Consider the following 18,556-nt stretch of genomic DNA (forward strand, 5'->3'; position numbering starts at 1 on the left):
TATTGTGGAATTGTCAAAGTGATATTTGGAAGCCCATAGAGGGCTATGGTGAAAAAGGAAATATCCTCAGATGAAATCTGGAAAGAAGCTTTCTGAGAAACTGCTTAGTGTTCTGTGAATTCATCTCACAGAGTTACATCTGTGTTTCGTAGATCTCTTTTCTAGCCTTATTTCTGTGGAATCTGAGAACAGATATTTCGGATCCCTTTGAAGACTATAGGGCCAAAGGAAATATCCTTCGATAACAAAGAGAAAGAAGCTTTCTGAGAAACTTCTTTGTGTTCTGTGAAATCATCTCACAGAGTTACAGCTTTCCCCACCAGAAGCCTTTGGCTAAGACAGTTCTTGAGAAATTGGCAAAGTGATATTTGGAAGCCCATAGAGGGCTATGGTGAAAAAGGAAATATCCTCAGATGAAATCTGGAAAGAATCTTTCTGAGAAACTGCTTAGTGTTCTGTGAATTCATCTCACAGAGTTACATCTGTGTTTCGTAGATCTCTCTGCTAGCCTTATTTCTGTGGAATCTGAGAACAGATATTTCGGATCCCTTTGAAGACTATAGGGCCAAAAGAAATATCCTCCGATAACAAAGAGAAAGAAGCTTTCTGAGAAACTTCTTTGTGTTCTGTGAAATCATCTCACAGAGTTACAGCTTTCCCCTCAAGAAGCCTTTCGCTAAGACAGTTCTTGTGGAATTGGCAAAGTGATATTTGGAAGCCGATAGAGGGCTACGGTCAAAAAGGAAATATCGTCAGATGAAATCTGGAAAGAAGCTTTCTGAGAAACTGCTTAGTTTTCTGTTAATTCATCTCACAGAGTTACATCTGTATTTCGTGGATCTCTTTGATAGCCTTATTTCTGTGGAATCTGAGAACAGATATTTCGGATCCCTTTGAAGACCATAGGGCCAAAGGAAATATCCTCCGATAACAAAGAGAAAGAAGCTTTCTGAGAAACTGCTTGGTGTTCTGTGAAATCATCTCACAGAGTTACAGCTTTCCCCTCAAGAAGCCTTTCGCTAAGACAGTTCTTGTGGAATTGGCAAAGTGATATTTGGAAGCCCATAGAGGGCTATGTTGAAAAAGGAAATATCCTCAGATGAAATCTGGAAAGAAGCTTTCTGAGAAACTGCTTAGTGTTCTGTGAATTCATCTCACAGAGTTACATCTGTGTTTCGTAGATCTCTTTGCTAGCCTTATTTCTGTGGAATCTGAGAACAGATTTTTCGGATCCCTTTGAAGACTATAGGGCCAAAGGAAATATCCTCCGATAACAAAGAGAAAGAAGCTTTCTGAGAAATTTTTTTATGTTCTGTGAAATCATCTCACAGAGTTACAGCTTTCCCCTCAAGAAGCCTTTCGCTAAGACAGTTCTTGTGGAATTGGCAAAGTGATATTTGGAAGCCCATAGAGGGCTATGGTGAAAAAGGAAATATCCTCAGATGAAATCTGGAAAGAAGCTTTCTGAGAAACTGCTTAGTGTTCTGTGAATTCATCTCCCAGCGTTACATCTCTGTTTCGTAGATCTCTTTGCTAGCCTTATTTCTGTGGAATCTGAGAACAGATATTTCGGATCCCTTTGAAGACTATAGGGCCAAAGGAAATATCCTCCGATAACAAAGAGAAAGAAGCTTTCTGAGAAACTTCTTTGTGTTCTGTGAAATCATCTCACAGAATTACAGCTTTCGCCTGAAGAAGCCTTTCGCTAAGACAGTTCTTGTGGAATTGGCAAAGTGATATTTGGAAGCCCATAGAGGGCTATGGTGAAAAAGGAAATATCCTCAGATGAAATCTGGAAAGAAGCTTTCTGAGAAAGTTCTTACTTTTCTGTCAATTCATATCACAGAGTTACATCTGTGTTTCGTAGATCTCTTTGCTAGCCTTATTTCTGTGGAATCTGAGAACAGATATTTCGGATCCCTTTGAAGACTATAGGGCCAAAAGAAATATCCTCCGATAACAAAGAGAAAGAAGCTTTCTGAGAAACTTCTTTGTGTTCTGTGAAATCATCTCACAGATTTACAGCTTTCCACTCGAGAAGCCTTTCGCTAAGACAGTTCTTGTGGAACTGGCAAAGTGATATTTGGAAGCCCATAGAGGGCTATGGTGAAAAAGGAAATATCCTCAGATGAAATCTGGAAAGAAGCTTTCTGAGAAACTGCTTAGTGTTCTGTGAATTCATCTCACAGAGTTACATCTGTGTTTCGTAGATCTCTTTGCTAGACTTATTTCTGTGGAATCTGAGAACAGATATTTCGGATCCCTTTGAAGACTATAGGGCCAAAGGAAATATCCTCCGATAACAAAGAGAAAGAAGCTTTCTGAGAAACTTCTTTGTGTTCTGTGAAATCATCTCACAGAGTTACAGCTTTCCCCTCGAGAAGCCTTTCGCTAAGACAGTTCTTGTGGAATTGGCAAAGTGATATTTGGAAGCCCATAGAGGGCTATGGTGAAAAAGAAAATATCCTCAGATGAAATCTGGAAAGAAGCTTTCTGAGAAACTGCTTAGTGTTCTGTGAATTCACCTCACAGAGTTACATCTGTGTTTCGTAGATCTCTTTGCTAGCCTTATTTCTGTGGAATCTGAGAACAGATATTTCGGATCCCTTTGAAGACTATAGGGCCAAAGGAAATATCCACCGATAACAAAGAGAAAGAAGCTTTCTGAGAAACTTCTTTGTGTTCTGTGAAATCATCTCACAGAGTTACACCTTTCGTCTCAAGAAGCCTTTCGCTAAGACAGTTCTTGTGGAACTGGCAAAGTATTATTTGGAAGCCCATAGAGGGCTACGGTGAAAAAGGAAATATCCTCATATGAAATCTGGAAAGAAGCTTTCTGAGAAACTGCTTAGTTTTCTGTTAATTCATCTCACAGAGTTACATCTGTATTTCGTGGATCTCTTTGCTAGCCTTATTTCTGTGGAATCTGAGAACAGATATTTCGATCCCTTTGAAGACTATAGGGCCAAAGGAAATATCCTCCGAAAACAAAGAGAAAGAAGCTTTCTGAGAAATTTTTTTATGTTTTGTGAAATCATCTCACAGAGTTACAGCTTTCCCCTCAAGAAGCCTTTCGCTAAGACAGTTCTTGTGGAATTGGCAAAGTGATATTTGGAAGCCCATAGAGGGCTATGGTGAAAAAGGAAATATCCTCAGATGAAATCTGGAAAGAAGCTTTCTGAGAAACTGCTTAGTGTTCTGTGAATTCATCTCACAGAGTTACATCTGTGTTTCGTAGATCTCTTTGCTAGCCTTATTTCTGTGGAATCTGAGAACAGATATTTCGGATCCCTTTGAAGACTATAGGGCCAAAGGAAATATCCACCGATAACAAAGAGAAAGAAGCTTTCTGAGAAACTTCTTTGTGTTCTGTGAAATCATCTCACAGAGTTACACCTTTCGTCTCATGGAGCCTTTCGCTAAGACAGTTCTTGTGGAACTGGCAAAGTATTATTTGGAAGCCCATAGAGGGCTACGGTGAAAAAGGAAATATCCTCAGATGAAATCTGGAAAGAAGCTTTCTGAGAAACTGCTTAGTGTTCTGTGAATTCAGCTCACAGAGTTACATCTGTGTTTCGTAGATCTCTTTGCTAGCCTTATTTCTGTGGAATCTGAGAACAGATATTTCGGATCCCTTTGAAGACTATAGGGCCAAAGGAAATATCCTTCGATAACAAAGAGAAAGAAGGTTTCTGAGAAACTTCTTTGTGTTCTGTGAAATCATCTCACAGAGTTACAGCTTTCCCCTCAAGAAGCCTTTGGCTAAGACAGTTGTTGAGAAATTGGCAAAGTGATATTTGGAAGCCCATAGAGGGCTAAGGTGAAAAAGGAAATATCCTCAGTTGAAATCTGGAAAGAAGCTTTCTGAGAAACTGCTTAGTGTTCTGTGAATTCATCTCACAGAGTTACATCTGTGTTTCGTAGATCTCTCGGCTAGCCTTATTTCTGTGGAATCTGAGAACAGATATTTCGGATCCCTTTGAAGACTATAGGGCCAAAGGAAATATCCTCCGATAACAAAGAGAAAGAAGCTTTCTGAGAAACTTCTTTGTGTTCTGTGAAATCATCTCACAGAGTTACAGCTTTCGTCTCAAGAAGCCTTTCGCTAAGACAGTTATTGTGGAATTGTCAAAGTGATATTTGGAAGCCCATAGAGGGCTATGGTGAAAAAGGAAATATCCTCAGATGAAATCTGGAAAGAAGCTTTCTGAGAAACTGCTTAGTGTTCTGTGAATTCATCTCACAGAGTTACATCTGTGTTTCGTAGATCTCTTTTCTAGCCTTATTTCTGTGGAATCTGAGAACAGATATTTCGGATCCCTTTGAAGCCTATAGGGCCAAAGGAAATATCCTTCGATAACAAAGAGAAAGAAGCTTTCTGAGAAACTTCTTTGTGTTCTGTGAAATCATCTCACAGAGTTACAGCTTTCCCCACCAGAAGCCTTTGGCTAAGACAGTTCTTGAGAAATTGGCAAAGTGATATTTGGAAGCCCATAGAGGGCTATGGTGAAAAAGGAAATATCCTCAGATGAAATCTGGAAAGAATCTTTCTGAGAAACTGCTTAGTGTTCTGTGAATTCATCTCACAGAGTTACATCTGTGTTTCGTAGATCTCTCTGCTAGCCTTATTTCTGTGGAATCTGAGAACAGATATTTCGGATCCCTTTGAAGACTATAGGGCCAAAAGAAATATCCTCCGATAACAAAGAGAAAGAAGCTTTCTGAGAAACTTCTTTGTGTTCTGTGAAATCATCTCACAGAGTTACAGCTTTCCCCTCAAGAAGCCTTTCGCTAAGACAGTTCTTGTGGAATTGGCAAAGTGATATTTGGAAGCCGATAGAGGGCTACGGTCAAAAAGGAAATATCGTCAGATGAAATCTGGAAAGAAGCTTTCTGAGAAACTGCTTAGTTTTCTGTTAATTCATCTCACAGAGTTACATCTGTATTTCGTGGATCTCTTTGATAGCCTTATTTCTGTGGAATCTGAGAACAGATATTTCGGATCCCTTTGAAGACCATAGGGCCAAAGGAAATATCCTCCGATAACAAAGAGAAAGAAGCTTTCTGAGAAACTGCTTGGTGTTCTGTGAAATCATCTCACAGAGTTACAGCTTTCCCCTCAAGAAGCCTTTCGCTAAGACAGTTCTTGTGGAATTGGCAAAGTGATATTTGGAAGCCCATAGAGGGCTATGTTGAAAAAGGAAATATCCTCAGATGAAATCTGGAAAGAAGCTTTCTGAGAAACTGCTTAGTGTTCTGTGAATTCATCTCACAGAGTTACATCTGTGTTTCGTAGATCTCTTTGCTAGCCTTATTTCTGTGGAATCTGAGAACAGATTTTTCGGATCCCTTTGAAGACTATAGGGCCAAAGGAAATATCCTCCGATAACAAAGAGAAAGAAGCTTTCTGAGAAATTTTTTTATGTTCTGTGAAATCATCTCACAGAGTTACAGCTTTCCCCTCAAGAAGCCTTTCGCTAAGACAGTTCTTGTGGAATTGGCAAAGTGATATTTGGAAGCCCATAGAGGGCTATGGTGAAAAAGGAAATATCCTCAGATGAAATCTGGAAAGAAGCTTTCTGAGAAACTGCTTAGTGTTCTGTGAATTCATCTCCCAGCGTTACATCTCTGTTTCGTAGATCTCTTTGCTAGCCTTATTTCTGTGGAATCTGAGAACAGATATTTCGGATCCCTTTGAAGACTATAGGGCCAAAGGAAATATCCTCCGATAACAAAGAGAAAGAAGCTTTCTGAGAAACTTCTTTGTGTTCTGTGAAATCATCTCACAGAATTACAGCTTTCGCCTGAAGAAGCCTTTCGCTAAGACAGTTCTTGTGGAATTGGCAAAGTGATATTTGGAAGCCCATAGAGGGCTATGGTGAAAAAGGAAATATCCTCAGATGAAATCTGGAAAGAAGCTTTCTGAGAAAGTTCTTACTTTTCTGTCAATTCATATCACAGAGTTACATCTGTGTTTCGTAGATCTCTTTGCTAGCCTTATTTCTGTGGAATCTGAGAACAGATATTTCGGATCCCTTTGAAGACTATAGGGCCAAAAGAAATATCCTCCGATAACAAAGAGAAAGAAGCTTTCTGAGAAACTTCTTTGTGTTCTGTGAAATCATCTCACAGATTTACAGCTTTCCACTCGAGAAGCCTTTCGCTAAGACAGTTCTTGTGGAACTGGCAAAGTGATATTTGGAAGCCCATAGAGGGCTATGGTGAAAAAGGAAATATCCTCAGATGAAATCTGGAAAGAAGCTTTCTGAGAAACTGCTTAGTGTTCTGTGAATTCATCTCACAGAGTTACATCTGTGTTTCGTAGATCTCTTTTCTAGCCTTATTTCTGTGGAATCTGAGAACAGATATTTCGGATCCCTTTGAAGACTATAGGGCCAAAGGAAATATCCTCCGATAACAAAGAGAAAGAAGCTTTCTGAGAAACTTCTTTGTGTTCTGTGAAATCATCTCACAGAGTTACAGCTTTCCCCTCAAGAAGCCTTTCGCTAAGACAGTTCTTTTGGAATTGGCAAAGTGATATTTGGAAGCCCATAGAGGGCTATGGTGAAAAAGGAAATATCCTCAGATGAAATCTGGAAAGAAGCTTTCTGAGAAACTGCTTAGAGTTCTGTGAATTCATCTCACAGAGTTACATCTGTGTTTCGTAGATCTCTTTGCTAGCCTTATTTCTGTGGAATCTGAGAACAGATATTTCGGATCCCTTTGAAGACTATAGGGCCAAAGGAAATATCCTCCGATAACAAAGAGAAAGAAGCTTTCTGAGAAACTTTTTTGTGTTCTGTGAAATCATCTCACAGAGTTACAGCTATCCGCTGAAGAATCCTTTCGCTAAGACAGTTCTTGTGGAATTGGCAAAGTGATATTTGGAAGCCCATAGAGGGCTATGGTGAAAAAGGAAATATCCTCAGATGAAATCTGGAAAGAAGCTTTATGAGAAACTGCTTGGTGTTCTGTGAATTCATCTCACAGAGTTACATCTGTGTTTCGTAGATCTCTTTGCTAGCCTTATTTCTGTGGCATCTGAGAACAGATATTTCGGATCCCTTTGAAGACTATAGGGCCAAAGGAAATATCCTCCGATAACAAAGAGAAAGAAGCTTTCTGAGAAACCTCTTTGTGTTCTGTGAAATCATCTCACAGAGTTACAGCTTTCCCCTCGAGAAGCCTTTCGCTACGACAGTTCTTGTGGAATGGCAAAGTGATATTTGGAAGCCGATAGAGGGCTACGGTCAAAAAGGAAATATCGTCAGATGAAATCTGGAAAGAAGCTTTCTGAGAAACTGCTTAGTTTTCTGTTAATTCATCTCACAGAGTTACATCTGTATTTCGTGGATCTCTTTGATAGCCTTATTTCTGTGGAATCTGAGAACAGATATTTCGGATCCCTTTGAAGACCATAGGGCCAAAGGAAATATCCTCCGATAACAAAGAGAAAGAAGCTTTCTGAGAAACTTCTTGGTGTTCTGTGAAATCATCTCACAGAGTTACAGCTTTCCCCTCAAGAAGCCTTTCGCTAAGACAGTTCTTGTGGAATTGGCAAAGTGATATTTGGAAGCCCATAGAGGGCTATGTTGAAAAAGGAAATATCCTCAGATGAAATCTGGAAAGAAGCTTTCTGAGAAACTGCTTAGTGTTCTGTGAATTCATCTCACAGAGTTACATCTGTGTTTCGTAGATCTCTTTGCTAGCCTTATTTCTGTGGAATCTGAGAACAGATTTTTCGGATCCCTTTGAAGACTATAGGGCCAAAGGAAATATCCTCCGATAACAAAGAGAAAGAAGCTTTCTGAGAAATTTTTTTATGTTCTGTGAAATCATCTCACAGAGTTACAGCTTTCCCCTCAAGAAGCCTTTCGCTAAGACAGTTCTTGAGGAATTGGCAAAGTGATATTTGGAAGCCCATAGAGGGCTATGGTGAAAAAGGAAATATCCTCAGATGAAATCTGGAAAGAAGCTTTCTGAGAAACTGCTTAGTGTTCTGTGAATTCATCTCCCAGAGTTACATCTCTGTTTCGTAGATCTCTTTGCTAGCCTTATTTCTGTGGAATCTGAGAACAGATATTTCGGATCCCTTTGAAGACTATAGGGCCAAAGGAAATATCCTCCGATAACAAAGAGAAAGAAGCTTTCTGAGAAACTTCTTTGTGTTCTGTGAAATCATCTCACAGAATTACAGCTTTCGCCTGAAGAAGCCTTTCGCTAAGACAGTTCTTGTGGAATTGGCAAAGTGATATTTGGAAGCCCATAGAGGGCTATGGTGAAAAAGGAAATATCCTCAGATGAAATCTGGAAAGAAGCTTTCTGAGAAAGTTCTTACTTTTCTGTCAATTCATATCACAGAGTTACATCTGTGTTTCGTAGATCTCTTTGCTAGCCTTATTTCTGTGGAATCTGAGAACAGATATTTCGGATCCCTTTGAAGACTATAGGGCCAAAAGAAATATCCTCCGATAACAAAGAGAAAGAAGCTTTCTGAGAAACTTCTTTGTGTTCTGTGAAATCATCTCACAGATTTACAGCTTTCCCCTCGAGAAGCCTTTCGCTAAGACAGTTCTTGTGGAACTGGCAAAGTGATATTTGGAAGCCCATAGAGGGCTATGGTGAAAAAGGAAATATCCTCAGATGAAATCTGGAAAGAAGCTTTCTGAGAAACTGCTTAGTGTTCTGTGAATTCATCTCACAGAGTTACATCTGTGTTTCGTAGATCTCTTTTCTAGCCTTATTTCTGTGGAATCTGAGAACAGATATTTCGGATCCCTTTGAAGACTATAGGGCCAAAGGAAATATCCTCCGATAACAAAGAGAAAGAAGCTTTCTGAGAAACTTCTTTGTGTTCTGTGAAATCATCTCACCGAGTTACAGCTTTCCCCTCAAGAAGCCTTTCGCTAAGACAGTTCTTTTGGAATTGGCAAAGTGATATTTGGAAGCCCATAGAGGGCTATGGTGAAAAAGGAAATATCCTCAGATGAAATCTGGAAAGAAGCTTTCTGAGAAACTGCTTAGAGTTCTGTGAATTCATCTCACAGAGTTACATCTGTGTTTCGTAGATCTCTTTGCTAGCCTTATTTCTGTGGAATCTGAGAACAGATATTTCGGATCCCTTTGAAGACTATAGGGCCAAAGGAAATATCCTCCGATAACAAAGAGAAAGAAGCTTTCTGAGAAACTTTTTTGTGTTCTGTGAAATCATCTCACAGAGTTACAGCTATCCGCTGAAGAATCCTTTCGCTAAGACAGTTCTTGTGGAATTGGCAAAGTGATATTTGGAAGCCCATAGAGGGCTATGGTGAAAAAGGAAATATCCTCAGATGAAATCTGGAAAGAAGCTTTATGAGAAACTGCTTGGTGTTCTGTGAATTCATCTCACAGAGTTACATCTGTGTTTCGTAGATCTCTTTGCTAGCCTTATTTCTGTGGCATCTGAGAACAGATATTTCGGATCCCTTTGAAGACTATAGGGCCAAAGGAAATATCCTCCGATAACAAAGAGAAAGAAGCTTTCTGAGAAACCTCTTTGTGTTCTGTGAAATCATCTCACAGAGTTACAGCTTTCCCCTCGAGAAGCCTTTCGCTACGACAGTTCTTGTGGAATGGCAAAGTGATATTTGGAAGCCGATAGAGGGCTACGGTCAAAAAGGAAATATCGTCAGATGAAATCTGGAAAGAAGCTTTCTGAGAAACTGCTTAGTTTTCTGTTAATTCATCTCACAGAGTTACATCTGTATTTCGTGGATCTCTTTGATAGCCTTATTTCTGTGGAATCTGAGAACAGATATTTCGGATCCCTTTGAAGACCATAGGGCCAAAGGAAATATCCTCCGATAACAAAGAGAAAGAAGCTTTCTGAGAAACTTCTTGGTGTTCTGTGAAATCATCTCACAGAGTTACAGCTTTCCCCTCAAGAAGCCTTTCGCTAAGACAGTTCTTGTGGAATTGGCAAAGTGATATTTGGAAGCCCATAGAGGGCTATGTTGAAAAAGGAAATATCCTCAGATGAAATCTGGAAAGAAGCTTTCTGAGAAACTGCTTAGTGTTCTGTGAATTCATCTCACAGAGTTACATCTGTGTTTCGTAGATCTCTTTGCTAGCCTTATTTCTGTGGAATCTGAGAACAGATTTTTCGGATCCCTTTGAAGACTATAGGGCCAAAGGAAATATCCTCCGATAACAAAGAGAAAGAAGCTTTCTGAGAAATTTTTTTATGTTCTGTGAAATCATCTCACAGAGTTACAGCTTTCCCCTCAAGAAGCCTTTCGCTAAGACAGTTCTTGTGGAATTGGCAAAGTGATATTTGGAAGCCCATAGAGGGCTATGGTGAAAAAGGAAATATCCTCAGATGAAATCTGGAAAGAAGCTTTCTGAGAAACTGCTTAGTGTTCTGTGAATTCATCTCCCAGAGTTACATCTCTGTTTCGTAGATCTCTTTGCTAGCCTTATTTCTGTGGAATCTGAGAACAGATATTTCGGATCCCTTTGAAGACTATAGGGCCAAAGGAAATATCCTCCGATAACAAAGAGAAAGAAGCTTTCTGAGAAACTTCTTTGTGTTCTGTGAAATCATCTCACAGAATTACAGCTTTCGCCTGAAGAAGCCTTTCGCTAAGACAGTTCTTGTGGAATTGGCAAAGTGATATTTGGAAGCCCATAGAGGGCTATGGTGAAAAAGGAAATATCCTCAGATGAAATCTGGAAAGAAGCTTTCTGAGAAAGTTCTTACTTTTCTGTCAATTCATATCACAGAGTTACATCTGTGTTTCGTAGATCTCTTTGCTAGCCTTATTTCTGTGGAATCTGAGAACAGATATTTCGGATCCCTTTGAAGACTATAGGGCCAAAAGAAATATCCTCCGATAACAAAGAGAAAGAAGCTTTCTGAGAAACTTCTTTGTGTTCTGTGAAATCATCTCACAGATTTACAGCTTTCCCCTCGAGAAGCCTTTCGCTAAGACAGTTCTTGTGGAACTGGCAAAGTGATATTTGGAAGCCCATAGAGGGCTATGGTGAAAAAGGAAATATCCTCAGATGAAATCTGGAAAGAAGCTTTCTGAGAAACTGCTTAGTGTTCTGTGAATTCATCTCACAGAGTTACATCTGTGTTCCGTAGATCTCTTTTCTAGCCTTATTTCTGTGGAATCTGAGAACAGATATTTCGGATCCCTTTGAAGACTATAGGGCCAAAGGAAATATCCTCCGATAACAAAGAGAAAGAAGCTTTCTGAGAAACTTCTTTGTGTTCTGTGAAATCATCTCACCGAGTTACAGCTTTCCCCTCAAGAAGCCTTTCGCTAAGACAGTTCTTTTGGAATTGGCAAAGTGATATTTGGAAGCCCATAGAGGGCTATGGTGAAAAAGGAAATATCCTCAGATGAAATCTGGAAAGAAGCTTTCTGAGAAACTGCTTAGAGTTCTGTGAATTCATCTCACAGAGTTACATCTGTGTTTCGTAGATCTCTTTGCTAGCCTTATTTCTGTGGAATCTGAGAACAGATATTTCGGATCCCTTTGAAGACTATAGGGCCAAAGGAAATATCCTCCGATAACAAAGAGAAAGAAGCTTTCTGAGAAACTTTTTTGTGTTCTGTGAAATCATCTCACAGAGTTACAGCTATCCGCTGAAGAATCCTTTCGCTAAGACAGTTCTTGTGGAATTGGCAAAGTGATATTTGGAAGCCCATAGAGGGCTATGGTGAAAAAGGAAATATCCTCAGATGAAATCTGGAAAGAAGCTTTATGAGAAACTGCTTGGTGTTCTGTGAATTCATCTCACAGAGTTACATCTGTGTTTCGTGGATCTCTTTGCTAGCCTTATTTCTGTGGCATCTGAGAACAGATATTTCGGATCCCTTTGAAGACTATAGGGCCAAAGGAAATATCCTCTGATAACAAAGAGAAAGAAGCTTTCTGAGAAACCTCTTTGTGTTCTGTGAAATCATCTCACAGAGTTACAGCTTTCCCCTCGAGAAGCCTTTCGCTACGACAGTTCTTGTGGAATGGCAAAGTGATATTTGGAAGCCCATAGAGGGCTATGGTGAAAAAGGAAATATCCTCAGATGAAATCTGGAAAGAAGCTTTCTGAGAAACTGCTTAGTGTTCTGTGAATTCAGCTCACAGAGTTACATCTGTGTTTCGTAGATCTCTTTGCTAGCCTTATTTCTGTGGAATCTGAGAACAGATATTTCGGATCCCTTTGAAGACTATAGGGCCAAAGGAAATATCCTTCGATAACAAAGAGAAAGAAGGTTTCTGAGAAACTTCTTTGTGTTCTGTGAAATCATCTCACAGAGTTACAGCTTTCCCCTCAAGAAGCCTTTGGCTAAGACAGTTGTTGAGAAATTGGCAAAGTGATATTTGGAAGCCCATAGAGGGCTAAGGTGAAAAAGGAAATATCCTCAGTTGAAATCTGGAAAGAAGCTTTCTGAGAAACTGCTTAGTGTTCTGTGAATTCATCTCACAGAGTTACATCTGTGTTTCGTAGATCTCTCGGCTAGCCTTATTTCTGTGGAATCTGAGAACAGATATTTCGGATCCCTTTGAAGACTATAGGGCCAAAGGAAATATCCTCCGATAACAAAGAGAAAGAAGCTTTCTGAGAAACTTCTTTGTGTTCTGTGAAATCATCTCACAGAGTTACAGCTTTCGTCTCAAGAAGCCTTTCGCTAAGACAGTTATTGTGGAATTGTCAAAGTGATATTTGGAAGCCCATAGAGGGCTATGGTGAAAAAGGAAATATCCTCAGATGAAATCTGGAAAGAAGCTTTCTGAGAAACTGCTTAGTGTTCTGTGAATTCATCTCACAGAGTTACATCTGTGTTTCGTAGATCTCTTTTCTAGCCTTATTTCTGTGGAATCTGAGAACAGATATTTCGGATCCCTTTGAAGCCTATAGGGCCAAAGGAAATATCGTTCGATAACAAAGAGAAAGAAGCTTTCTGAGAAACTTCTTTGTGTTCTGTGAAATCATCTCACAGAGTTACAGCTTTCCCCACCAGAAGCCTTTGGCTAAGACAGTTCTTGAGAAATTGGCAAAGTGATATTTGGAAGCCCATAGAGGGCTATGGTGAAAAAGGAAATATCCTCAGATGAAATCTGGAAAGAATCTTTCTGAGAAACTGCTTAGTGTTCTGTGAATTCATCTCACAGAGTTACATCTGTGTTTCGTAGATCTCTCTGCTAGCCTTATTTCTGTGGAATCTGAGAACAGATATTTCGGATCCCTTTGAAGACTATAGGGCCAAAAGAAATATCCTCCGATAACAAAGAGAAAGAAGCTTTCTGAGAAACTTCTTTGTTCTGTGAAATCATCTCACAGAGTTACAGCTTTCCCCTCAAGAAGCCTTTCGCTAAGACAGTTCTTGTGGAATTGGCAAAGTGATATTTGGAAGCCGATAGAGGGCTACGGTCAAAAAGGAAATATCGTCAGATGAAATCTGGAAAGAAGCTTTCTGAGAAACTGCTTAGTTTTCTGTTAATTCATCTCACAGAGTTACATCTGTATTTCGTGGATCTCTTTGATAGCCTTATTTCTGTGGAATCTGAGAACAGATATTTCGGATCCCTTTGAAGACCATAGGGCCAAAGGAAATATCCTCCGATAACAAAGAGAAAGAAGCTTTCTGAGAAACTTCTTGGTGTTCTGTGAAATCATCTCACAGAGTTACAGCTTTCCCCTCAAGAAGCCTTTTGCTAAGACAGTTCTTGTGGAATTGGCAAAGTGATATTTGGAAGCCCATAGAGGGCTATGTTGAAAAAGGTAATATCCTCAGATGAAATCTGGAAAGAAGCTTTCTGAGAAACTGCTTAGTGTTCTGTGAATTCATCTCACAGAGTTACATCTGTGTTTCGTAGATCTCTTTGCTAGCCTTATTTCTGTGGAATCTGAGAACAGATTTTTCGGATCCCTTTGAAGACTATAGGGTCAAAGGAAATATCCTCCGATAACAAAGAGAAAGAAGCTTTCTGAGAAATTTTTTTATGTTCTGTGAAATCATCTCACAGAGTTACAGCTTTCCCCTCAAGAAGCCTTTCGCTAAGACAGTTCTTGTGGAATTGGCAAAGTGATATTTGGAAGCCCATAGAGGGCTATGGTGAAAAAGGAAATATCCTCAGATGAAATCTGGAAAGAAGCTTTCTGAGAAACTGCTTAGTGTTCTGTGAATTCATCTCCCAGAGTTACATCTGTGTTTCGTAGATCTCTTTGCTAGCCTTATTTCTGTGGAATCTGAGAACAGATATTTCGGATCCCTTTGAAGACTATAGGGCCAAAGGAAATATCCTCCGATAACAAAGAGAAAGAAGCTTTCTGAGAAACTTCTTTGTGTTCTGTGAAATCATCTCACAGAGTTACAGCTTCCGCCTGAAGAAGCCTTTCGCTAAGACAGTTCTTGTGGAATTGGCAAAGTGATATTTGGAAGCCCATAGAGGGCTATGGTGAAAAAGGAAATATCCTCAGATGAAATCTGGAAAGAAGCTTTCTGAGAAACTGCTTAGTGTTCTGTGAATTCATCTCACAGAGTTACATCTGTGTTTCGTAGATCTCTTTGCTAGCCTTATTTCTGTGGAATCTGAGAACAGATATTTCGGATCCCTTTGAAGACTATAGGGCCAAAGGAAATATCCTCCGATAACAAAGAGAAAGAAGCTTTCTGAGAAACTTCTTTGTGTTTTGTGAAATCATCTCACAGAGTTACAGCTTTCCCCTCCAGAAGCCTTTCGCTAAGACAGTTCTTGTGGAATTGGCAAAGTGATATTTGGAAGCCCATAGAGGACTATGGTGAAAAAGGAAATATCCTCAGATGAAATCTGGAAAGAAGCTTTCTGAGAAACTGCTTAGTGTTCTGTGAATTCATCTCACAGAGTTACATCTGTGTTTCGTAGATCTCTTTGCTAGCCTTATTTCTGTGGAATCTGAGAACAGATATTTCGGATCCCTTTGAAGACTATAGGGCCAAAGGAAATATCCTCCGATAACAAAGAGAAAGAAGCTTTCTGAGAAACTTCTTTGTGTTCTGTGAAATCATCTCACAGAGTTACAGCTTTCCCCTCAAGAAGCCTTTCGCTAAGACAGTTCTTGTGGAATTGGCAAAGTGATATTTGGAAGCCCATAGAGGGCTATGGTGAAATAGCAAATATCCTCAGATTAAATCTGGAAAGAAGCTTTCTGAGAAACTGCTTAGTGTTCTGTGAATTCATCTCACAGAGTTACATCTGTGTTTCGTAGATCTCTTTGCTAGACTTATTTCTGTGGAATCTGAGAACAGATATTTCGGATCCCTTTGAAGACTATAGGGCCAAAGGAAATATCCTCCGATAACAAAGAGAAAGAAGCTTTCTGAGAAACTTCTTTGTGTTCTGTGAAATCATCTCACAGAGTTACAGCTTTCCCCTCGAGAAGCCTTTCGCTAAGACAGTTCTTGTGGAATTGGCAAAGTGATATTTGGAAGCCCATAGAGGGCTGGGGGGAAAAAGAAAATATCCTCAGATGAAATCTGGAAAGAAGCTTTCTGAGAAACTGCTTAGTGTTCTGTGAATTCATCTCACAGAGTTACATCTGTGTTTCGTAGATCTCTTTGCTAGCCTTATTTCTGTGGAATCTGAGAACAGATATTTCGGATCCCTTTGAAGACTATAGGGCCAAAGGAAATATCCACCGATAACAAAGAGAAAGAAGCTTTCTGAGAAACTTCTTTGTGTTCTGTGAAATCATCTCACAGAGTTACACCTTTCGTCTCAAGAAGCCTTTCGCTAAGACAGTTCTTGTGGAACTGGCAAAGTATTATTTGGAAGCCCATAGAGGGCTACGGTGAAAAAGGAAATATCCTCATATGAAATCTGGAAAGAAGCTTTCTGAGAAACTGCTTAGTTTTCTGTTAATTCGTCTCACAGAGTTACATCTGTATTTCGTGGATCTCTTTGCTAGCCTTATTTCTGTGGAATCTGAGAACAGATATTTCGATCCCTTTGAAGACTATAGGGCCAAAGGAAATATCCTTCGATAACAAAGAGAAAGAAGCTTTCTGAGAAACTTCTTTGTGTTCTGTGAAATCATCTCACAGAGTTACAGCTTTCCCCACCAGAAGCCTTTGGCTAAGACAGTTCTTGAGAAATTGGCAAAGTGATATTTGGAAGCCCATAGAGGGCTATGGTGAAAAAGGAAATATCCTCAGATGAAATCTGGAAAGAATCTTTCTGAGAAACTGCTTAGTGTTCTGTGAATTCATCTCACAGAGTTACATCTGTGTTTCGTAGATCTCTCTGCTAGCCTTATTTCTGTGGAATCTGAGAACAGATATTTCGGATCCCTTTGAAGACTATAGGGCCAAAAGAAATATCCTCCGATAACAAAGAGAAAGAAGCTTTCTGAGAAACTTCTTTGTTCTGTGAAATCATCTCACAGAGTTACAGCTTTCCCCTCAAGAAGCCTTTCGCTAAGACAGTTCTTGTGGAATTGGCAAAGTGATATTTGGAAGCCGATAGAGGGCTACGGTCAAAAAGGAAATATCGTCAGATGAAATCTGGAAAGAAGCTTTCTGAGAAACTGCTTAGTTTTCTGTTAATTCATCTCACAGAGTTACATCTGTATTTCGTGGATCTCTTTGATAGCCTTATTTCTGTGGAATCTGAGAACAGATATTTCGGATCCCTTTGAAGACCATAGGGCCAAAGGAAATATCCTCCGATAACAAAGAGAAAGAAGCTTTCTGAGAAACTTCTTGGTGTTCTGTGAAATCATCTCACAGAGTTACAGCTTTCCCCTCAAGAAGCCTTTTGCTAAGACAGTTCTTGTGGAATTGGCAAAGTGATATTTGGAAGCCCATAGAGGGCTATGTTGAAAAAGGAAATATCCTCAGATGAAATCTGGAAAGAAGCTTTCTGAGAAACTGCTTAGTGTTCTGTGAATTCATCTCACAGAGTTACATCTGTGTTTCGTAGATCTCTTTGCTAGCCTTATTTCTGTGGAATCTGAGAACAGATTTTTCGGATCCCTTTGAAGACTATAGGGTCAAAGGAAATATCCTCCGATAACAAAGAGAAAGAAGCTTTCTGAGAAATTTTTTTATGTTCTGTGAAATCATCTCACAGAGTTACAGCTTTCCCCTCAAGAAGCCTTTCGCTAAGACAGTTCTTGTGGAATTGGCAAAGTGATATTTGGAAGCCCATAGAGGGCTATGGTGAAAAAGGAAATATCCTCAGATGAAATCTGGAAAGAAGCTTTCTGAGAAACTGCTTAGTGTTCTGTGAATTCATCTCCCAGAGTTACATCTGTGTTTCGTAGATCTCTTTGCTAGCCTTATTTCTGTGGAATCTGAGAACAGATATTTCGGATCCCTTTGAAGACTATAGGGCCAAAGGAAATATCCTCCGATAACAAAGAGAAAGAAGCTTTCTGAGAAACTTCTTTGTGTTCTGTGAAATCATCTCACAGAGTTACAGCTTCCGCCTGAAGAAGCCTTTCGCTAAGACAGTTCTTGTGGAATTGGCAAAGTGATATTTGGAAGCCCATAGAGGGCTATGGTGAAAAAGGAAATATCCTCAGATGAAATCTGGAAAAAAGCTTTCTGAGAAACTGCTTAGTGTTCTGTGAATTCATCTCACAGAGTTACATCTGTGTTTCGTAGATCTCTTTGCTAGCCTTATTTCTGTGGAATCTGAGAACAGATATTTCGGATCCCTTTGAAGACTATAGGGCCAAAGGAAATATCCTCCGATAACAAAGAGAAAGAAGCTTTCTGAGAAACTTCTTTGTGTTTTGTGAAATCATCTCACAGAGTTACAGCTTTCCCCTCCAGAAGCCTTTCGCTAAGACAGTTCTTGTGGAATTGGCAAAGTGATATTTGGAAGCCCATAGAGGACTATGGTGAAAAAGGAAATATCCTCAGATGAAATCTGGAAAGAAGCTTTCTGAGAAACTGCTTAGTGTTCTGTGAATTCATCTCACAGAGTTACATCTGTGTTTCGTAGATCTCTTTGCTAGCCTTATTTCTGTGGAATCTGAGAACAGATATTTCGGATCCCTTTGAAGACTATAGGGCCAAAGGAAATATCCTCCGATAACAAAGAGAAAGAAGCTTTCTGAGAAACTTCTTTGTGTTCTGTGAAATCATCTCACAGAGTTACAGCTTTCCCCTCAAGAAGCCTTTCGCTAAGACAGTTCTTGTGGAATTGGCAAAGTGATATTTGGAAGCCCATAGAGGGCTATGGTGAAATAGCAAATATCCTCAGATTAAATCTGGAAGGAAGCTTTCTGAGAAACTGCTTAGTGTTCTGTGAATTCATCTCACAGAGTTACATCTGTGTTTCGTAGATCTCTTTGCTAGACTTATTTCTGTGGAATCTGAGAACAGATATTTCGGATCCCTTTGAAGACTATAGGGCCAAAGGAAATATCCTCCGATAACAAAGAGAAAGAAGCTTTCTGAGAAACTTCTTTGTGTTCTGTGAAATCATCTCACAGAGTTACAGCTTTCCCCTCGAGAAGCCTTTCGCTAAGACAGTTCTTGTGGAATTGGCAAAGTGATATTTGGAAGCCCATAGAGGG

Source organism: Macaca fascicularis, chromosome 11 (genome assembly GCF_037993035.2).
Source record: "Macaca fascicularis isolate 582-1 chromosome 11, T2T-MFA8v1.1".
Classification (NCBI taxonomy): Eukaryota; Metazoa; Chordata; class Mammalia; order Primates; family Cercopithecidae; genus Macaca; species Macaca fascicularis.